Source organism: Ursus americanus, chromosome 17, assembly GCF_024610735.1.
Source record: "Ursus americanus isolate L20-20 chromosome 17, mUrsAme1.1.p, whole genome shotgun sequence".
NCBI classification, from domain to species: Eukaryota; Metazoa; Chordata; class Mammalia; order Carnivora; family Ursidae; genus Ursus; species Ursus americanus.
Window position 1 is genome coordinate 12,071,557 of NC_142143.1, and position 16,589 is coordinate 12,088,145.

Consider the following 16,589-nt stretch of genomic DNA (forward strand, 5'->3'; position numbering starts at 1 on the left):
CATGTAGCCAGGAACCACAAGCTTCAGACCTCTGGACATAGGGTAAGGAGGAGAAATCATATTCTCTGGGATAGATTAGAAGCTGAGGAAATAGCCAAAAGCTTGAAAAGAAATCCCAAATCTGGGGTCCTCCCCACCAGAGTTAAGATCCAGTCACATCAGTGCTACCAGGGACCTGTATGAGTCAGCTTTCACCAGGTTATGCTGTGTAACAAGCAGCCCCAAAGCTCAGTTACTTACAGCAACACTATTTCCCACTCCTGCTGCATGTCAGCAACAAGGGATCAATGGCTGCAGCTCGGGTCTGTTGCACACGTCTCGCATTCCAGGCCCCCAGCGGAAGGAGCAGCTCTTATCTGGGATGCATGTGCTCATTGCAGAGGGCAGGAGCCCAACGGGGAGGGAGAAAACTTCTAACACCTCTTCAGGCCTCTGCCGGAAACTTCCGCACTGTCACTTAGGCCCACATTTTGAGGGGTAAATCAAGTCACATGGCCAAGCTCAACACCAATGGGCAGGACTGGCAAGGACTATTTGCTGAGCAATAATATAATCTATTACTGGGATTTAGGGGTCACCAAGTCTGGTGGATTTTAAGCTGTTCTCAGAAACACTCCCTTGAGCCACAGTGAATTAGGGGATGCTGGGCTTGGGGGGGCCACAAGCGGACAGGGTTCCAAAGCCACCACCTTCAGCAAGAACACCCCTGCAGCCTCTGTCGGGTCCCTAGATACCTTTCAATTTAAAAGCTACTTTTAAAAAATAAGATGTTTTAAAATAAATAAATAAATAAATAAGACTTTTTTCTTTTTACAGACAGGGGGACTGAGACCTCAGGAGGAGACAGGTATAACGCTGATCAGTGAGTGGCGGGGAACTCTTCGATCCGCACCCAGGTCGGTACGTGTTCACACAGTCATTCAACAATCATCTGCCATCCACCAACCCTGGGTCCAATTCTGGCGATCAGAGCATTCTCCTTCATTGCGTCTCTGTTTTAAAAATATACTTTGTGCCTCATTCATCCATTCGTTTGGTATTTCTGAGGGCCTGCTATGTGCCAGACCGTGCTCTCGGCACTGGGGATATAGCAGTGAGCAAGCCCGATCTTCTGACCCCATGGAATTTGCATTCTAGGGGAGACCCAGATCACCAATAAAATAAGGTGCGTGTATACAAAGTGTAGGAAGTACTATGGAGAATGATGACACAGAGAGCTGGGATAGAGTGCCAGAGGGGTTATCTTGAACCGAGTAGCCAGAGAGAGCCTCTTTGACTAGGGATTTAAGCAGATGGACAGAGCAGGTTCAAAGGCCCTGAGGTCGGTGCGTAACCAGGGAGTTGGAGGCAGGCAGAAGGCCTGTGCAGGAGCGGGCCAGGAGGCCTGAGAGGGGGCTCGAGCCTCAGAGGTCCCAGGAAAGAGTTCTGGCTTTTTTGCTAAGTGGGGCAACGAGCCTTTGGATGGCTTGTATCAGGGGAAAGGTCTGATCGGCCTGTGGTCCGGGCACACACTGTGAAGAACCGCAGTCAGGGAGACCTAAGAAGGAGGCTCTTGCCACCATATGGGGCTCAGAGGGGCTGGGGGCCGGTTTCGGCATGCGGCCAAGACAATCCCAGACTTGACCCCACTTTGTAGAGGTCAGAGCCCTGGGAGAGCGGCAGGGGCCGGAGCCAGTGAGCAGGAGGGACCGACAGTGGACAGCGGGGTGTCCTCCGGGGTGGGGCCAAGCCCTGAGAGTGCTCATTGGCTGGAATTTGGGTGCTGGCGGGGCTGTGAAGGCCTGCCCTGTGCCAGCCCTCAGGGAAACTGCCCAGGATGACGGGCCAGGCCGGATCTGTGATTCCCGCCACGCTCAGTGCCCAGCTGCATTAGCCACCCAACCCCATCCCAACCTTGCACCTCTCCAGCACTCTCCCCGCCCCCTCCCTCCCTTGAAAAAGCAAAGGAGCTCCTGGGGAAGGGGGGTGGTACTCTTCTTCTCCTCATTTTATTTCTGCCTGGTTATCTCCTTCTAAGCTCAGGCGAACCCCCTCCCCAGGAAGCCTTCCCAGGTGCCCCCCACCTGGCACTCCCTATTATGTGCTCTAATAGCCTTCCTAAAGTAGCAATTTCCCCCTTTCCCTCCGATTAGTTGATTGATGTCTGTCTGCCCCATTCAATGATGAGCTCTGCAAGGGTTGTCTTTCATTTTTGGGGGTGAGCTGGGGGGGAGGTCACTGTTGTCTTCCCCATTCTAGCAAGTTCCATGTACATAATAACTCAGTAAACATGAGTTCCCTGCTTCTGGGGTGTTTTCAAGTCCTGTCTCCCCCAAGGGCCAAGACCTGACAGCCAGGAGCTCTCTTGGGATCGGGGTCCCAGGAGATTTTTTCCCCAATGTCTTTATTGTGGTAAAACACACATGACATACAATTTTTCATTTTTACTATTTTTAAATGTACAGTTCAGTAGCATTAGGTATATTCATATCACTGTATGACCTTGCTACTGTCCATCTCCAGAACTCTTTTCCTCTTGTAAAACTAAAACCTTGTACCCATTAAGCAATAATCCCCCCTCCCCTCCCCCAGGCCCTGGCGGCCCCCATCTACTTTCTGTCTCTATGAATGTGACCTAGTCTCTAGGGACCTCATACAAGTGGAATCATACAGCCTCCTCCCCCATAGACTGGTACCTGGCGACCTGTCCCTCTGTCTTCTGAGCATGGGTTCCCAGCCTGGCTGGTCCTGCCCACTGTGCTTCTAAAGAGGGCACTTGGTCCCTGACCAATTTCCCCACTGGCCCTCAGTTTCCTCATTTGTAAAAGAGGAAACCCCAAATGCCTACCACAAGCAGGAAAGTGAGAGAGAGATGAGGTAAGGGATGTGGGCTTGCACACAGTAGGCGCCCAATCAATGCTGGTGGATCTGAGTTGAATTGAAGGCGACTGCTTGCATTTCCTGCACGACTCTCCAGGTCCTGCCCCTCGAGGAAGAAGTGAAAGAGTTTCTGCCAGCGCCCAAGGAACCAATCTCTGTCTCTCATTGTAGAGACACCACAACGACACCACCAAACCACATCCCCAAAAGGTCACCGTGCTCGCAGCCTCCAAGAGGGCCTCCAATGATCCCCCCCTCTGCGTGTTCACGCTGTTGTGTGGTCTCCTCCACACTGAATACTCAACTCTGGATATTGCAGCAAGGATGTGTGTGATTTCTGAGGCTGAGTCATAAAAAAACACTGTGGCTTCCTCCTCACCCTGCGGGCGAAGCCGGCCGCCATGTTGTGAGGCCACTCAAGCACCCGGGAAGAGGCCCACGTGGCCAGGCCGGGACCGCTAACCAGGGGCCAGAGTCCATGGCCCGCTGTGTGAGGGAGCCACGTTCGATGTGGGTCCTCCAGTCCCAGTCCAGACTTCAGAGGAGGGCAGCCTCTGGCCGACGTTTGACCACAATCCCATCAGAGCCCGGGAGCCAGGACCACACAGGTAAGCTGCTCCCGGATTTTGGACCCACGGAAACCGTCGGAGATCATAAGTGTTTATTGTGTTTTAGCCACTAAGTTTGGGGATCATTAGTGACACAGCCACAGAGGACCGCTATCAGCCGCCTCATGCTGCCGAGCTTGGCTGCCACTAGCCTTTGGATGTGTCTCAAAATCAGATCAGTATCCAAAGCATGATGATTTGTCCCCAACGGTTTTGGGAAAGGATGTCAGCCGACGTGGATTAGCACAACCAACTGGTATTTGTGGGGCGTTTGGAGTTTATAATGAGACTATAATGGCATGAGCGGGGCTGTGTAGGACAAATGCAGGAGCAGTGAGAAGGACAGGGCGGACGCAGCCCAGGGAGGGGAGTGAGAAGAGCCCAGATTTGGGCGTGAAGACCCAGCTGGAGTCTGGCCTCTGTTGCTTGCTAGCCACATGACCTTGACAGGTGACCTGGGCTCCTGGGCCTCCGTTCATTGTTTGCCTAATAGACTGACAGCACCATTGTGAGCTTGTCAGTCTGGCCCCTGACAGCAGCCAGAAGGATGTTTTTAAATTGCAAATCCAATCGTGTCATCCCTTGCTTAAAACCTCTCAGTGGCCTCGCATTGCCTGGACGAAGGCGCCTGGGCCCCCGCTGGCCTGCACCGCCGCTGTCGGCCTGTGCTGTCTCCCTCCCCCTTGCCGTTCCCCCCTAGATTTAACTACACACCCATCCTCTGGTTTCCTGAAGATGCCACGCTCGATCCGGCCTGAGGGATTTCTCCACCTGGAACATGCCCCCTTTCCGCTTGCTGGCTTGTCTGTTCCCTCCAGGTCTGGGCGTGCATAGGAAGCCTTCCCTGACCACTGAGTCTGCGCCCCACGGCCCTCACCGGCAGGTGCGTTTGTGAGATAGCTGGATACACGTGTGTCTCCCCCCAAGTGAGTGAGCCCCACACGGCAGCGGCCCGGCCTCATTCCTGGCTGTATGCACGGCGCGGGCTCACGGCGGAAGCTGATGTGCTCGTGCACAGTGGGAGAATGAGCAGAGAGTGGTCCAGACTGCGCAAATCTTCCTTTCCATCCACTCCCCACCCTTGGATTCCGCTCTGTCCTCAGGAGCTTCCAGGGACTGCGGACTCGGGCTGAGTAAACCTTCCAGGGGCCAATGCTTCCAGATTTCTATTGGTTCCTAACTGGGGTGGAGCATTCATACTGTCTGGAGACTTCTCAAAAAAGCTGATGCCTGAGTCCCATGCTTAGAGAGTCCGGTGTAGATCTGGGGTGCACTGGACATCAGAACTACCAGTGCCCCCAGGCCAAGCCTCAGAACCACTGCCCTGGCCTGAGGGGAGACCGAGAGCCGGGGGCGGGGGGTGTTGCTGGCAGAGCACTTCTACCCGGAGCTTGGAGACTGTCTCACTGCATGTGACTGTGAGGCTGGAAATAACAAAAGAAAACCCAGAGGCTATGATGTGCTATACACTGTTGTACGGACTTTCCTTAATTAACTCGTGTAATCCTCAGAACAGGATGCTCCATTTCACAGATGGGAACACTGAGGCTGGAGCTATGCAGTAACTTGCACAGTTTCCCAGCCACTAGGTGGCAGAAGCAGGACTGGAACCCTGGGTAGTCTGGCTCCAGTGTCCAGTGCTGGGCCACCCCCCTATCCTGGCTGGTGAGTGTTGAGAGGTACCCACTGACCTCCCATCCTCTGGGGGGGCGGGGGGGCTGATGTGGGTGGGGCTGCTGCCCATGTGATGTCTCAGTCCCTTGCCGAAAGGATGTGCCCTGAACCACCAGCCGGCATCATAGAGCGGAGATTAGACAGGCGCAGCTGACCCATTCTGGGCCGGGCCCGGCTTCTCCAACACTGAAAACGTCCCCCTGGTGATAGATAGAACCCATTGTCAGCCTTAGGAAGAGACAAGTCACTATGGAAACCACGGGACTCTACGGCCATACCACCGGCTGGCTTCAAGGAAGCCTTTCCATGGCTCCATTTGGGGCTCTGCTGGGAGGCGGCGGAGGGGGCTCTGGCTAATTGAGCCCCCCGTTTGGCCAGGTTGTCAGGTTAACTCAGGGGCGTGCAGCAGCCGGGAACCGGCCCTCCTCCCTGCCGTGTGCGAGGAGCCGCTGTTTCCAGCCCTCCTGTGGGAAGGTGCGTTGGTGGGGGAGGTCTGCGGGTGATTGACGTGTGGGGTTGAGTCTTTAATTAAAACAGGCATCATGTGCCAGTCAGAAGAAAAGAAAGTTCAACTTGAAGCTGGGGTCATTATCCTGAGCGTCATTTCAGGAGTTCTTTCCCATGGGGGGTGGGGATGGGACCTTGTCTACTAGCTGGGCCCAAACCCTTCTGAAGCTTCGCTGATCTGTCCCTGAGCCCAGCATCTGACAGCGTGGGGTCAGGGGGCAGACCCCGCTGCTGCACTGCACGCTGACATCGACACCGCGTGCTGGCCCTTAACGAGCTCCAGACCCGCGCTCCTCAGCCCCAGCAGCCGGTAAAAAGCAGGCAGTTGTTTTAAATCACCCACGTCTCAGCCTCACCCCAACCCAGTTAAAAGAAATCTTTGAGTGTGGCACCTGGGCTGAGAGCAAGCCCAGCCCCCTCTTCCTACAGATGGGGAAACTGAGGCTCCAAGAGGCAAAGGGACCTGCCCCAGCCCTCCCCGTAGAACGGAGCCCCGAGGCTGGGACATTGCTCCTCAGGTGTCCAAAGGTGAGGAGCCGGCTCAGAAAAGAGAGGTAGGTGACACCTGCTGACCCAGAGCCAGGGAGGAAGGGGGAAGCTCTGAGGGAAGATGCCATCATCCCTATCCCAGCCAGGAACTCGGGGTGCAGTGTGGGGGAGCCGAATCTCAGCCTCAGTCTACCTTTTAAAAAAAAAGTGGAAGAGCATTAGTCCTTTGTAGTAAAGGTGTAGTCTCCTGGGAGCTTGTTAGAAATCTCAGGGCCGTTCCAGACCTACTGACTCAGAGTCTGCATTTTAACAAGATCCCCAGGCAATTCACATGCAGGTTCAAATTTGGGGAGCCCTGGAGTCATGGGCTGTGGGATGGAAGCTCCGACACTTGAGCTCTAGTTATGTGACAGGGACAGTTCCACAATTTCTCCATCTGCTGGATAAGGGGACCGGAGCCTTCAAAGGTCGAAGCTGGCAGGACCAGAGACGGGGAGCGGACAGGCCAGGGGTGCACAGCCAGAGTGGCAGAGTGGCCTGAAGCAAGAGCAAGGCTCCCAGTCCAGCAAACCTCCCTCCACTCTGTGCCCCCCTTGCCGGGAGTGTGGCGGTGGGGGCGGGGGTGCTGCAGACACTCCCGGAGGCCTCCAAGCTCTTCTTTCCATATGCCATTTTGTCCCAGCAGATTCTTTGCTAGAAATCACATCACCCATCTGTAAAACCCCGGGGTTTGGTTCCAGTCCCATGTCTTTGTGATCTAATAAAATAACAAAAGACATCAAAACAAAAGTTGGTGCCAAGAAGAGAAGTCATTTGAACTAGAGGAAAGAGAATGATGTGTCTACCTTCCTCCTCTTCCTCCTCCTCACTTGTTCTGAGCAGAGTATTGTGCGTGTCTGCCTTGTGTGGAGAGCGCCTGTCTGTGTGTGTGCCGCGTGCGTGTACGTGCACGAGAGTGGGGAGGGTGTGCCTTGCATGCATGTTGTGTGTGCATGTGTGTATGTGTGTGAGCGTGTCCCCGTGCATGCACATTGTGCATGCATCTGCGTGCAAGCATTTGTATGTCCGTGCGTGTGATGCCCGCACGTGCCTGTGAGTTCCCGTGCATGTATGGGGTTGTGTGTGTGTGTGCACGCGTGTGGTGGTAGATGTGTATGTGCCTGTGAGCCCCATGTGTGGATGTGTGCTCATGTGTGCATACAAGCATCTGTGTGTGCAAGCATGCTCGTGTACATATGCCTGCGTGTGTGTGCTTGTATGTCCGCGAGCAAATGCATATGCGTGTGTGCATTAGCTGTGCGTGCGTGTGTGTGTGTGTATGTCTGCGTGCACGTGCGTGCCTGTGTGCACATGTGTGTGCCAGGCCTTATGGAACATTAGGTGACTTAAAGGCTGTGCTCAGTAGGAGGGAGGGGGACTAGAAAGCCCCCCAAAGCCCTTGACATCCGAGGGGTTAGCATACAGTGTGGGCTCAGTTCAAGGAACCCAAAGGCCCGTGGCTTATCATCGCTGATATTTTTGATGAGTCAAAAATGTCAGCATGGAACTTAGCTGGTAAATGGGCCTCGCTGACCACCCACTGGTAAACACTATTTCTTTCCGGAAAATAGCCCCAAAAGAATGCCAGTTGCCAGAGCTAATCATGAAAAGAGAGATGAAGACATCTGAAACATTATATTGGCTTTTAGTCTGAAGGGGGGAAGCGGGAGTGGATTGAAGAGTGGAGAGTCGGATTTGGCCCTGGCTTAGATCTGCGGCTGCAAACGAGCCCACCATATGCTGCTGGCGGGAGCACCAGGGAAAGTGATTCCCCACCGGGCTCTGCACGGAGGACACCGCGGGCAAGGCTGCCTGCCAAGGGGCGTGTGCAAAAGTGGCTTTAGTTTTGATGACAAGTCACCGACCGTCTGAGACAGCAGTGTCCCATTTCAGTTCCAGTCCTTCTTAGAGGGATGGTCTGGGCTGGAGACTAGTGCCTGGGGTGGGATTCTTAAAGCTCTCTTGTCTGATTTCTTGCGCGTGTCAAAAACACTGCGAGGGCTTGGGTGGCGTCAAACTTACAAATGCATGGAAATTATTAGTTTTAATATTTTAATGGCTCATCTATATTGAGAGCTGACAATATGGCAGACGCTAAGCTGAGAGCTTTTATATGAAGTATAATCATACTTACGTTAAGTAGAATAATACGATTTCCCACCTCCAGGAAGTTCTTCCTGGTAAAATTCTACAAATCCTTCAGAGGCAGCTCAAATTGTTACCTCCTCCGAGGAACCTCTCCCACCCGTGTCAGCGATTAGTTCCCTCAGTCGTGGTACCTGTCTGTCCCCGTTGCACCCCCAACTTCCCCTGAGGACCTTGTCCATCCCTCCCCATTCCCAGCATGGGTCAGGGCACAGAGAGAGCTCCGGTTTGTGGGGTGGACATTAAATGTCACGTGGTGGTGGGGAGGGTGCCTAGGTGGCTCAGTTGGTTAAGCATCTGCTTCTGGCTCGAGTCATGATCTCAGGTTCCTGGGATCGAGCCCCGCAGCGGGCTCCCCACTCAGCTCAGAGTCTGCTTGTCCCTCTCCCTCTGCTCCTCCCCCTCTCCTCTGTCAAATAAATAAATAAAATCTTTCAAAAAAAAAATAAAAAATAAATGTCACACGGGTTTCTTCCTTTCCTCTGTCTCTGGGGAGCCACACCCCACCCCCTGGACGGCAGCCAGCACCGCTGCTCTTTCTCATTTTGGATGAAAATGGAGCAGGCTTTTTCTACTTGGGGTTTAATTTCTTGTGAAAACACTGGAAAGCTGAGATGGGTCTCTGGGGGATCAGCCTCCGTCCCCAGCGGGCAGCACACCAGGACACCAGTTGCCCCAGAAAGCAGGCTTCCTTGTGGCCCAGTTTGGCCCAGTCGGGCTCTGCCCCCTCTGCGCCCTCCCTCCTTGGCTGTCCTCGGAGCCTTGCTTGGGCCCCGAACCCCAGCCCTTCCTGTGCTCCTTCCCTTCTGGATCTTTTTCATCAGCATGTGGAGAAGCACAAGCCTCTCCATCCTCGAAAATGATGGTGACACTCCCAGCAGTGCCCCTGGAGCCACCCAGCTCCCTCGTTTTTGTACCATGCTTCCCTCCCCCTTCACAGCCACGATCATTTAGGAGGAAGGAGGAAAAGGCGCCCTTGCTGTGTGCGCCCCACCCTCTTCCTCACTGCACGCCCTGCCCCTCAGGCAGGCCTCCTCCAGTGTCCCATCCACACTCTTCAGCCCCTTTCTTGGCAGCTTTTGGCAGTTGGGCCCATCTCTGCCTTCTCAAACCTTCCCGTTCCCTCGGCTCCCACGGCCCCACACTCTGGTTTTCTGCCCCCCACCCTCTCTTCGGCTCTCTGTCCTCTCCTAAACCGCTGTGTTCCTCCCGGTCTTCTTCTTGCTTGGTCTGTCCCGTCGACACTCTCCCCACGGTGATAGGAGCTCAGATCTACCGAGGCCAGCTTCTCCCCAGGCTTCAGCCCCTCTCACATCCAGGCTGTTGCTGGGCATTGGTACCTGAAGGTCTGTGGGGGCCACGGACTCCACACCCTCAAATTCAGTTCGTCTTCCCCTCCTGCCCACCCCCATGTGGCCTTCCCACCTAACCGTTTCTCCTGGAGCCCCCATTTTGGCGACTGGCACCAGAGGCCACCCAGCTACCCAAATGCTACCACCGACTCTCCATGCAGTGCAACACCCCACCGCTGGTGGGTCCCAGGTCTGCCCCCTCAAATCTGCCCTCCCCCCATCCCACAGCATGTCCCCAAAGAGGCTCTTCCAAGCCAGCAGCCCCCAACTGGACAACTGCAGCCGCCTCTTACCTGCTTCCCTTGCCTGCTTTCTTGACCCCCAACCCTCCCCTGCAGCCAGAGTGGGCTTCCAAAAGGGGTAGCTGATCATGTCTCTCCCACTCATCCACCCGCTCCTGATGTATTTATTGAAGACCTACTGTGCGCTGGGCACTACGCTGTGCTGGACGTGTGCCTTAGTCCTATGCAGTTCACATGCCATGGGAAGAGACTAGTAGCCACACATTACAGTGTCAAGTGGTGATAAGTCTACCCAGAGAGATAAAGCAGGGAAGAGGATGGAGAGGGATTGACCAGGGGAATCTTAAGTAGAGAGGTCAGGAGAGGCTTCTTTGAGGAGGTGATATTGTGAATGAAGTGGCCAGGTGAGACAGTGGGGTCTGCAGAGGAAGCAATGTTCCAGGCAGAGATAATGGCCAGTGCAAAGGCCCTGAGGCAGCTGGGTATTTAGTAGGCTTTTGCCCTCTATGCTCCACCTACATTGAGCTCTAATCCCTTGTACACTCTGTTTAGAAACCTACTCCCTCATTCTCCCTGTTAGCTTTTAATTTGTTAGATTCAACTCCAGCATCATCTCCCCCAGAGAGGTCAGGGTAGATCCTCACCCAGGCTGCATTAGCGGCCCCCTCTGAGCTTCCACAGCCCCTATCATAGCATGTGACAAGCGACATTGCAATTGTTGTTTATTGGCCGTTTGTTCTTTGTGGAGCAGGGACTGCATCTGATTCATATCTGTGCCCTGAGACTCAGCCAGTGAAGCGGATTTAGTAAACGTCTTAAATTTGTCTTGCTGCCTAACCAACCATTCCCAAGTCAGTGGCATTAAACAACACTGCTTTATTCTGCTCTCAGACCCTGTGATCAGGGATTTTGGACAGAGCACAGTGAGAATGACTTATCTCTGTTCCATCATGTCCAGAAGATTCGAATGGCTGGGGCTGGAGCCACCTGGAGTCTCTTGCACTCACATGTCTGGCTTTCAGGCTGGGCTCAGCGAGGACAGTGGCAGGAGTACCTCCCACCACAGCCTCCCCACGTGGCTCATGGATGGGGCTCCTCGCAGCATAGCGGCTGGGTCCTGAGAACAAGACAGCATTCTAAGAAAACCAGGCAGAGCACGTGGCCTTTCCTGAGCTAGCCTTAGGAGTCTCATAGCATCCCCCTCGGCACACTCTGTTGATCGAAGCAGTCAGAAATCCATCCAGGTCAAGGGGAGGGGACATAGACCCCACCTTTCTGCGGGGGGAGGGGAGGTACGTCATGGAATTTGGGAGCCATGCCTTAAAACCCTGCAGTGAACACGTGTAGATGTTTGCACCCCATGTTACAAACTGCCAGGTGCTTTCTGGACACCTTGTCTCCGCGGACTCCGCTGGGGTTCAGGGAGGAAGAAGCAAGAGGCTCAGAGAGAGAGGCGATGTGTCCAAGGTTGGCTCCCGGGAGGCACGGAGCCCGAGGGACTGCTGCAGGGCAGGGGGGCATGCCCGCCCAGGTGGGCTCGCCAGAGAGTCTCCGGGCACAGAAGTCATTGCGGCTGACACTTACTACATGCCTGGCAGCCTTCTAAGCATTCCACAAGTATTAATTCATTAACTCATTATGATCCGGTGAGATGGTGGTATGATTACCTCTCTGTGTGTGTGTGTGTCTTAATTTTATTTATTTATTTGACAGAGAGAGAGAGAGTACAAGCAGGGGGAGCAGAAGAAGGAGAAGCAGGCTCCCCACTGACCAAGGAGCCTGATGCAGAACTCGATCCCAGGACCCTGGGATCATGACCCAAGCCAAAGGCAGACGCTTCACCGACTGAGCCACCCAGGCGCCCGTGATCACCTCTCTTACAAAAGAGGAAAGTGAGCCACAGAGAAGCTAGGGGTGGTAAATTAAGCCACGTTCACCATCCTTCATGCCATACGTGTGAGCCCTTTGCCGCATGACTCCCGCGGAGTGGACAGAGTGCACTTCCTGACCCCATGGATTGTGGGCTGGCCATTGACTTGCTTTGGCTAGTGAAATACGGTGGAAGTGACAGTGCGTCAGTCCCAGGCTGAGACTCAGAAGGTGTCTCATGCTTCCCACCCACCCTTTTATGATCTGATGATCTGTCCTGAGAAGTGCGTTCCCTGGATAGCTACAGGCTCTTCAGCCCCAGGGGTCCCAAAACGAACACGTGGAACAGACTGGAACCCAACCTGGAGACCGGAGCCAGGCCCAGGACCAGGTTGAGGTGTGTGAGGCAACTGCTTCTGGGGCAAAATTTAGAGAGCTGCCAAAAAAACTCAGGAATCAAGGCAAATAATATTTTCATGTAAAATTTTAAAAATAAAAAGTAATGCAAAAAATCTGCTGCTGTAGATGAAAGGCTTGTGTCCCCCCAAATTCATATGTTGAAACCTAACTCCCGGTGGGATGGTATTTGGAAGGAGGGGGCCTTTGGGAGGTGATGAGGTCATGAGGGTAGAGCCTACATGAGTGGGATTAATGCCCTTATAAAAAAAAGACCCCAGAGAGCTTCCCCGTCCTTTCCACCATGTGAGCGCACAGTGAGAAGTCTGCCATCTATGAGCAGAGAAGCAGGCTTCACCAGATCTGGAAGCTGCCTGCACCTTGATCTTGGACTTCCTGGCCTCCAGAACTGTGAGAAATAAATTTCTGTTGTTTATAAATCAGTTTATCTAGTAGTATGAGTATTGTTAATACTCAACTTATGGTATTTTTGTTATAGCAGCCTGAATGGACTAAGACATTCACAATGAACAAAATATCATCTCCAGTAAGGACAGGATCCGTACTGAAGCCCAGCCCAGCCCTGTGCAGTGTTCCTTTTACTAGACGAGGCTGTAGTCCCTCCCTGGGTCCATTCTCCAGCTCCCTCCACGTGGCAGACGGTCCTGGCCCTCTCCCCTTCATTTCTGCAGAGACCCTAACGAGACTGATCTCAGATTCCAAAGCCAGGTGCCAAACCAAAGACAAAAGTTTCAACATATCTGGCCAAGAACCAGCTATTTGACTCTCATACTTCTCACCTATGTCAAAGATATGAAAGAGTCAGTCTTGAGAGGGTTTTTTGGGGGAAAGGGACATTTCCAAGAGTGCTATGGCATGGACTGTGGGAGTGTCTGCCAGTCATTTTAAGCCTAGAGAGCTTGACGCATGTCCTTGTCGCTGAGGGCTCTGTGGACCACTGTTTGTCCTCTGCCTTGTAAATCTAATGTGTGATAGACGGTCTGAGTTAGAGACCAGAGATCCTTACTAAACTCAGATCAGTTTATATGCTTAAAGTTGATTGGGGCCAAGGATGTGAGTTTCAATACAGACCAGATGTGGGAAAACCACGAGAGAAAGCTGGCAGGGGGATGCCTGAAGCCCCGTCCAAGAGAACACTCTGGAGGGGCAAGGGACCTCGGCACGGGAAACTGACAGGTGTTAGAACATTCCTAGAGGCTGCGGAAGGACCTAGCAAGCAACCCACATAGAGATTATTCCATTATTCAATCTGAATGTCATTGTTAAACATCTCCCATGCTCCGAGCGTGACACTGCCTTCCTGCGACACCATAGTACTGGACAATTAAGAACGTCCCTGCTCCTCTGACCTCCTCCCCCCGCCCCCAGACCCACCTCCCAAGGACCAAGGGTGGAGTAGAAAGAAACTGGAATTAGCTAAAAGGGAAGCCAGAGAGCAAGCAAAGGAGAACGTACCCACCCTTCTCTTTTTGTGTGAGCAGACCACAGCTGGGGGGGGGGGGAGTTCTGTCCTTTGCCCGAAGACTGAACTGTCCATCATCACGTGGGCCAAGGATTTTTCATTGAGGCTGCATCTGCCACCTGAAGAGCCTAAGGTACAGATGAGAAAAATCACAGGACAGTCCAAATTTTTTTTATCAATGGACAGGAGAAAATAAAGCCCAGATCCACTTTCAGGAAGCAGCGGGAGGTCCAGCGGAGTGAAGTCAGGTTGCACATGGTGGCCAAGGTCTGGACCCAGGGAGTGAGGGTGCCGGGTGGACCGTTAGTTGGCCAGCCAGATGGCCTCTCCCGTTTCTCCAGGCGGAGGCGCCACTGGGCGTGGGGCCGCCTGGTGAGGAACTGCGTTTCCCAGCCCTTCTCACGGGGAAGCATGGCTGGTGGAAGTGAGCGGGGAGGGCCTGAGAGCAGCATCCCCTGCCGTCTCTTCCCTACCCGGCTGGCTGAACCGGAATGTGGTTCATGCGGTGAATGGCTTTGACCTTGCAGATAGTGACATCGTCCTAGAGATGGGATGGCCTGAAGCCTGGAGACCCGTGGAGCAGAGCCATCCCGTGGCCTAGCACACTCCTCTCAGACCTTCCCATGAAACAGGTGTCACGTTCCTCGACTGCAGTGGCGGGACCTTTTGCAACAAGCTGTGGAGCTTCTCACTGCCTGTGGACGACGTCTGCTCAAGGTTGCCGAACTACGTTCTGATGTCGCATCTCAGCCTGCCAGTCTCTCCCTCCAGAGCGCAGCCCCTCAGCCAACTCAGTTATGGAAATTCTGGGGAGAAAACATGCTTTGCGATCAGATGTGGATTCTAGCTCCGCTCTGCCACTTCACAGCTGTGCAACCTCAGGCAAGTGGCTTCGCCTCTCTGAGCCTCGATTCCCTGGTGTGTAAAGTAAAAAGGGAGTCATAGTCCTTCCACACAGCTTTGCCACGAGGATCCAGCAAGAGGCTGCAGGTAGCAGGCCCAGCACGGTGCTCAGTGCACAGTAGGTCTTCAACAAAGGCCACCCTCCTTCCCTACCCCCGTTCCCAGCAGCCTTTGCTGCCGAGCCCCAGCTGGCCTCCCGTCAGCCCCAGCAAGCCGTGACCCAGACTGAAGTTTTTCTTTTGAGTAAGTGACAGATTCAGGGAGGCGGAACGGAGTAGGTACTCGGAGTTCGCAGCACAGAATTCTCTGAAATCAGATTCCCAGCGTTCCCTTCCTGGGGTCGGGAACCAAGCCGGCTGTCCCGCGCTGGTCTCTGAACAGTTTCACTGTGGGGGAATTTTCCTACCATCCTATTCTACCCTCCGTCCCAGGGCTAAGCGGAGATCTGTGGGGCAAGCGTCCTTCCCTGCCACAGCCAGCCCCGTGCTCGGTAGCCCCGTCCCAGGGCGAGCCTGGGGGATGCAGGGAACCGGGGCCGGGCCCGGGCTGGGGCAAGCGTGCTCTGTTTAGCAATGAGCGGAATGTCGTGGATTATGTAATGGGAATATTAATGCCTCCTTGCAGAGAACATAGGGTTGCAAGGGACTATTCGTAGGTTGTCTGGTCCAACTGCCCCGTCCCCACCTCCCATTTAGAGATAAAGCAGCTCAAGTGTCTGGGAAAGGACATGACTTATTCATAGTCCGAGCAGAGAGAGGGAGTGGCAGAGGTGGCCGGGCCTGACGCACAGGGGAAGGCTTGCTCTGGGGAACCCAGCTGCATCCCCGCGAGCCCTTCTAATGGTCCCCACGCTCGCCTGTGATACAGGAGGCAGCGTTGGCTTCCGTGTCTCACGCTTACAAAGACCAGGACCGGGAAAGCGTCAAAGTGATTTGCCTCCCACCCTTGCCCTCTCTGCCTAGTGTGGGCAAAAGATGGAGGAGAGCTAGGCTCCCAGGTGGGCAGAGCGGGGAGCTCTCCTCCCGCTCCCCCACACCCCAGGCCCGCCTGGTTCTGCTTCCACCCTAGCCAGGCTCACCTCGCTTTGTGAATGTCCGGACAGAGATCTCTCCCTCCGAATTGGGAGCCCCATCACCTACATGCTCGGTGGCATTTGTGGATTGAGCAAAACCACAGACCATCGATGCAAAATCCTGTCTTCACCACACGATGGCCTCTGGTTTCGAACCCAACATCTGCCACAGCATTGGCTTTGTACCATTTTGGACTAGGTGGGGACAGCGGGGTGAACATGAGGAGCAGGTTTTTCGTGGAGCTGAAGGGGGGGCGGGGCTCGAGACACAAAGCGTAAAGCACACCACAGGTGCGAGGCCAGTCTCCTCATCTTCCCTCCACCCCCAGAGGGCAGGTTCGGGGTGGCACAGGTGCAAGACCCTGTCCCTCTACCTCCATCCCCATCCCCACCCACACCCTGCTTCCTCTTCCATGAGAGCTCCCTCTGCTCTCCCGGTGTTTATTAAATACTGTCCAGAAAGCTGTACATCGAATCAACCACACAGACCTGGGCTCTGTCCCGACTTTGAGGACCACCCGTCCAACTGAGGCTGCCCACTACTGACACTGCGGGCCAGATAACTCTTTATCGTGGGGGGATGACCTGAGCACGGGGGGTTCAGCAGCACCCCCGGCCTCTATCCGCTAGACCCTTGCAGTACTCCCCACCCAAGTCTTGGTGATTCAAAAATGTTTCCAGATGATGCCAAGCACTCCCTGAGGCAAAGTCAATGGTCTTCAGGAGCCCCACAGAACTCAGACATACGGTTGTCCCAGAGAGCTGATGATCCATGGGGTTGGGGGGGATCTCTTTAGTCTGACCTGGCTACCCCTCCAGAGGGTCACTGACAACTCAGCACACACCTCCCAGAAGGCCCAGAAGGGCAAGGGCCAAGAGAGGGGCACAACCTCCTGTTCTGGGGTGCCCCTCCCCCCATATATTTCAGCTTGAAGACTGACTCAGTGCTGT